The sequence below is a fragment of the Ranitomeya imitator genome, chromosome 1 (genome assembly GCF_032444005.1).
Source record: "Ranitomeya imitator isolate aRanImi1 chromosome 1, aRanImi1.pri, whole genome shotgun sequence".
In the NCBI taxonomy this organism is placed as follows: Eukaryota; Metazoa; Chordata; class Amphibia; order Anura; family Dendrobatidae; genus Ranitomeya; species Ranitomeya imitator.
Window position 1 is genome coordinate 226,036,644 of NC_091282.1, and position 6,768 is coordinate 226,043,411.

At 43.0% G+C, this 6,768-nt stretch overlaps 1 long non-coding RNA gene across 1 annotated transcript; it reads left to right on the forward strand.

The window, feature by feature from the left end:
• Window positions 1-4,561: 4,561 nt before the first annotated feature.
• LOC138657699 (uncharacterized) lies at window positions 4,562-6,401 on the forward strand. The gene is made up of 3 exons (XR_011317141.1): window positions 4,562-4,984; window positions 5,978-6,063; window positions 6,142-6,401. It is a non-coding gene; the product is annotated as an uncharacterized lncRNA (long non-coding RNA).
• Window positions 6,402-6,768: the final 367 nt, after the last annotated feature.

Here is a 6,768-nt window from a genome sequence, read left to right on the forward strand (position 1 = left end):
GTTACCACTAACATGAAGTACAATATGTCACGAAAAAACAGTCTCTGAATCAGCGGGATCTGTTAAAGCGTTCCAGAGTTATAACCTCATAAAATGACAGTGGTCAGAATTGTAAAAATTGGCTCAGTCATTAAGTACCAAATTGGCTCTGTCACTAAGGGGTTAAAACCATATAAAGCCAAATATACTTTATTAGATCCAAATAAAATGGTCTCCCATCTAGTAAATAAACAAAAAAGAAAAAAACAAGGAAAAAATACACTACAAACAGATACTGATATTACGCCAATATACCAATGTATTACTAACTCACCCTACTATGACACCTGATTCTCAGTCTCTACCTATGACTCTAATAGAGCTCGACAATGGCGCCCCCGTTCCCCAGTGGCTATCCCTGGTGTTCCCTAGTATAAGTATATAGGACCCAGCATAATAAAAACAATCACACAAAAGTTTAGTCTTGTATTGTGCAATTTGTAAACAATCATAAAAAATTCAAACAATTCTCATTGTGCAATGGGAACAAGAATTGTCCATAGTTACAATTATCTGACCTTTACCTGACAGCAGAGGTTGGCACTAGCGATGAGCGAATGTTTCAATGTTCGTTTCGGATTATGATAGCCGAATTTGCAATATTCTCCAATTAATGTGTTGAATATTCGCCGAACATAACAAAATGCCATTCAAGGCAAGGGGAGGCAAAAACAAACGCATGCACAACACCTCATAATGGCCCTAAAGGCTGCCAAAACACATCAAATGAGGGACAGACACCAGGAAAGTGGTTTCAATTCACCCACAGCACAAATTTTAGCATGGCACTGCAGCAATTAGCCAGACATGAGGTATTGGGGTCTGGGCCAGCATTTACAGCTGTCAATTGAAGGTCATATATAAAGCTTTATTGAAAAAATATTATATGAACATGTATAAATTCAGATAATATTATAATGACAGCAGTAAGCCAAGACAAATGGAACCACAACAAAACAAGCACCGAACAGGTAGGCCGGCGTCACACTAGCGAGTTTTACGGATGTATGAGAGGTGCAGAAAATACGGATTGCACACAGTACAATGATTCTCTATGGCCCAGCTCCTATCAGCCGTATTTTACGGATCCGTATTATACGGTCTTCTACGGCCGTAGAAAATCACAGCATGCTGCATTTGTCACCGTATTGCGCAAAAAATACGCCAATGAAAGTCTATGGGGCGATAAAAATACGGATTACACACGGACCATGCGTGTGACTTGCGAGAAATACGCCAGACATCTCCAGGTGCAAGGAATTGTGCCAAGCCCTCAATCAGGAAGCTCAGACATGCTAATTAGCTGAAAAAGACACATAGACATCCCGGAAGTCTGGCGCTCGCCTCCACGGAGTTGCAAGCAGCATGGCCAGCATAATAAACGTGGATATGCTCCTCATCCTGGTCCAAGAAAGGCCAGAAATATGGGACCAGCGGGATCCTAATTATTCTAACCGTGCCAGGAAAGAGGCCGCTTGGAGGACCATATGTGGGATCTTATTCCCAGATTATGCCCAACGGCCACATGCGGAGCAGACACAACTTTATAAGTACAGTAATGTATTGACATTAATTTACCTTGAAAGATGCTTTCCCTACATGTTTACAGGAATAATCTTTTTTCTCTTACTATGTTATTTTTTGGCATTTTGTACAAAAAACAAAGCTGATTAACACGATAAAGTGTTTAGGTACATAGCTAATATTGATGTTGCGTTGGGTACTATTTTTTTGGACTCAAAACTCGTCCAGAGGGGTGTTGACCCTGTTCTTTTTTTTCTCCAAAAATTGTAACTTTATGATAATTAGTTAAGAAGGCATTTTATTATCCTCGTTCAAATATTAGATAATGTATGTCCGCAAGGACAGGGTCCTCTCCCCTCTGTACCAGTCTGTCACTGAAAAGTTGTTTACTGTAAACTATATCTAGAACCCTGTATGTAACCCCTTTTCTCATGTACAGCACCATGGAATTAATGGTGCTATATAAATAAATAATAATAATAATAATATATCTCTGCCAACTGTATTAAAGGGAACCTGTCACCCCGTTTTTTCAGTTTGAGATAAAAATACCGTTAAATAGGGCCTGAGCTGTGCGTTACAATAGTGTATTTTGTGTACCCTGATTCCCCACCTATGCTGCCGAAATACGTTACCAAAGTCGCCGTTTTCGCCTGTCCGTCAGGCTGGTCTGGTCAAATGGGCGTGGTGACATCGCTATTTCTTCCTCCAGATCTTGCTTAGCTTTCCGTTGGTGGCGTAGTGGTTTGCGCATGTCCAACTGCCGAATCCACTGCGCAGGTGAAGAAAAAGAGCGCGATCTGCGCTATTCCTCTGGTTATCGGTGGGCGAGGCCATCTTCCTGAGGCTGCGCGTGCGCAGATGCAGTGCTCTGCTGCCCGGGGCTTCAGGAAAATGGCCGCGGAATGCTGCGCGTGCGCAGATGGAGATCACGGCGGCCATTTTTCTGAAGCCGAGTTCGCATCTCATCATTTAGTTCCACAAGTCGGCTAATGTAAATGGACCCTATCTGTTTCTCATTACATGGTGTACTAATTAAAGAGGTTGTCAACTACTTTATCATTGATGGCCTATCCTGTGATCAACATTTCTAACTATACTCTTTCTCCTTTAGAATTGAAGGTCTTGAATATGGGTCTATCATTCTGCCCAACCCCCAAATGGGATTCCTTCCAACTAGAGAGGGATCTACAACAATTTTATAGGAATATTAGACTCAAAGTATACTTTGAGGAATCCACTAATTTTCCCGGACCTGTCTCTACACCAGCCCATACTGAGGGACCGATCCTCACAATCGATCAACTGGGTCTACGTAATCGTAGCACTTTCGTCCCACCCAAATCAAGTCACGCTGTAGAGACCTTTGTCAATTTACTTGACAGAGATGTTAAAAGGACTCTCCATGACCAGCGATTAGGCTTCCTCCCTGTCCGCCATAATCTCGATCCTCTTGAGAAACAAGCCCTGGACTCACTTAGTGGGAACAAAAATATCATCATAAAACCAGCGGACAAGGGGGGAGCCATCGTTGTCATGGATAAAAGTTTCTATATGACCGAAGTAAGAAGACAGCTCTCTGATACATCAACATATAAAATGTTACAGACCGATCCAACTTATTCCATACAACAAAAAATTAAGAAGGTACTTGATAAGCACTTACTATTGAAAACTATTGACAACAAAACGAAAGTATACCTCACCAATAATCACCCAGTGACCCCTGTAATTTATATCTTGCCTAAGATCCATAAAAATCTTCAAAATCCCCCCGGCCGCCCTATAGTGGCTTCAACCGATTCAATTTTGAACCCATTGTCCATATTCCTGGAGAAGCTCCTCACACCATATACCAAACTCACAAAATCATTCATATTAGACACTGGAGATTTCCTCAAAAGAATCCGCAATATTAACAACATTCCACACAATAGTATTCTATGTACATTTGACGTAAACAGCTTATACACGTCAATAACTCATGATAAGGGAATCGAGGCAGTATCCCTAACACTTAATGAGGCCAGTGTGGACAGGGGTGCCCAGGAACTATGCCTGGATCTATTGAACCTAGTACTCAGAGAGAATTTCTTTCTATTCGGAGATGATTTCTTCGTACAGACATGTGGCACCGCCATGGGGTCAAATGTGGCCCCAGCCTATGCTAATCTGTATATGGATCGCTTCGAAAAAGAATACGTGTACCCAGATCCCAATTTTCAACAACACGCATGTACCTGGTACAGGTACATAGATGATATTTTCTGTATATGGCAAGGTGACTTAACTAGTCTCCTTGAATTTCATACTTCCATTAACGCTGTCAGACCCGAGCTATCCTTTACGCTGGTACACCACAACAACGAGGTTACATTTCTGGATACTAAAGTACTCAAAGATATCAATGGCTATCTCACCACGGATATCTATACGAAACCGACCGATTGCAACAGCCTTCTACTATATAACAGCTGTCACCCTAAATCCATCAAAAACAGCCTCCCCAGATCACAATTTAAAAGGGTAACTAGAATCGTCTCCGACCCCCCGACTAGGGAGACCAGAATACAGGAGATGGCACAAAAATTTGAAGCCCGGAACTATCCAACTAGTCTCCTTGATATGGAATCTTCTCGAGCCAGTAGTGACCTGAACGATGGGGCAGTCAATATACAAAAAAACCCGAGGCTCCCTTTTGTACATAACCACCACCCCACTATGCACAAAATACATAATCTCATCAGGGGACATTGGCCCCTCCTCAATAAGGCATATCCCAATATTCCTGTCTTCAAGGATCCCCCATTAATGTGTACTAGACGACCCAAAAACATACGGGACAAGGTGGTAAGAGCCGATTTAGGGTCACATAAGTCACCACTCACCAGGACCCTCACGGACCAAAAAAGAACGGGCACTTTCCCCTGCCTGAATTGCATGAGTTGCTCTAATATCATCAAAGGTAACGAAGTAGTTCATCCACGAACCGGGAAATCATATCCCATTAGAGACTATTACACTTGTGCAACAAGCTTTGTGGTTTACATTATAAAGTGCCCCTGTGGGTTATTGTACGTGGGGGAGACCACTCAGGCGATAAGGGATCGCATATCCAGCCACAAATCTACGATCAGACGAGAGAAATTATGGCTACCTCTACCAGCACACTTCAAGGAGGCGAGGCATAATATTGCCCAGCTAAGGTTTCAAATAGTCGAGAGGGTACCACGCCCGAGAAGGGGTGGCAATCATATCCAACTTTTAAAACAAAGAGAGACATATTGGATCTACACTCTAGATACCCTTCACCCAAGGGGATTAAATCGTGAAATCGATTGGCTAACATGAACATCCTTGTTTTTTCTAGACGTACTGACCCACTGCACTAATAGCCTCAACCGTGCGCACTTTCTGGACGGTAAGACTTATAACCCCTCCTCCCCCCACAGGTTCCTCAACCTGCACTATATAATATATATGCCCCGCCCATATGTATACTTTTATTCAATTTTTGATTTTTTTTATTTTTTTACATCTTTAATTTTATACCCCAATTCTAGTTCTTAATTTCATTTGTTCCAATTATCCCCATTTATTTTCTTTCATTTTCTTTTTTCTTTTCTTTTATTTCTTATTTTCTTTATTTTCTCCCTATTTTTCTTTCTTTTTTTCCAGTTTGGACTCCTGCCGTTCATATATATATGTATGCATTTATATTTTGTATTTGCAGAGTTGTTGTAATTATGTACACCACGTACCATCTGTGCCTTTGAAATGCCTAGATAGGTCCTTTTACTTCGCTGATTTATCTCCCCTATGGTCTTGTCTGTTCACACACCGATGTCACCAGTTCCGGATACTTGGACACTGACACTTCAGCCCACAATATACACTGCGCATATGCGGGTGCCATCTTGCTGTCCCTACACCATTCTAGCCCTCAATGTGTATTGCGCATGCGCAGGCGCCATCTTACAGTCCCTGCCTTGCCACTCTAACACACAATGCGCATTGCCCATGCGTGGGCTCCATTTTGCGGTCATTGCTGTACCGCACAGACGCTGGTTTCCCTCTCCACATCACAGGCGCTGATGGGATTACTTGACACAGCGCACGCGTCGACTCTGCTGGGCTCCCCTCCCCTCCTGTCCCTGCATTAACTGCGCAGACGTGGGCGTCCCGGACCGCTTCCGATCACCTGACCGGCTATGGCCTTATACAGCGCTACCAGATCAGTCATGGCAGCCGTCCCTCAGCATAGACACAGATTGTGTCTGCTCTTACCACTTGGCCACCAACGCCGGCCCCCCGAACGCGACCAGCGGACCACAGATGTGAGATTTCACCCTACAGATAAGTAACATGGGGGTTGAGAATACTTCATCCTAATAGCCCCTTTATTGTATTGCAGCCATATTTTTGTGCACCACAGCCCTGATTCTATTTGGAACTCGGGACCCCTATGGTTGGACCGGGACTGGGCCTACATACTGGCAGGTAGCACACCAACCGCATAATTGCTCACTGTAGGCCTACCTTACAACCTACTTACCCTACGTATATCTGTTCCCACAGCAATATCCACATAGATCTTTTATACATTGGGGACATCCGGTGCACTACAAGTTAATTATCAAGTTGGCAAGTATAGCGTAATTCCTCCTTATCTGACCTGATATGGACTAAAACTCATTCCGATGTATATCTATGTATCTCCTTAGCCATACTTCCACGTACGTCTCATACCACGACGACCGGCCTGCCACACTGTTTATAATAAGAATATTATACTGGCAAGTATACCGTAGTCTATCGCACTTGTTATAGACTTACTACGGATTCAACAGATAACTTACTATCGTCTGTTCCTACAGTCATACCCACATGTGTGCTCCACTATACGGCGACTAACGGCTCGTCATACGTGTACTAATGGCATCTCACAAGTATGTTATAGCCTTTATCTTTTGCCCCCTACCATAAGATAAGATCATGGCTAAATGATAATCTGAATCATTGCTTTTGGTGTTCCATCATTCTCTTTAGGACTATTTAAACTCCTTTACCTCTGGCTGTCACCCTCAGCAACACTGCAATACAACAATACATAAGGAACCTCCCACTAGGGTATGCTACAGTCTTATCGTCTTGTTCTCTCACTCTAGTGCACGATACATGTATCTTCTTGTTTCCCTATGCCTT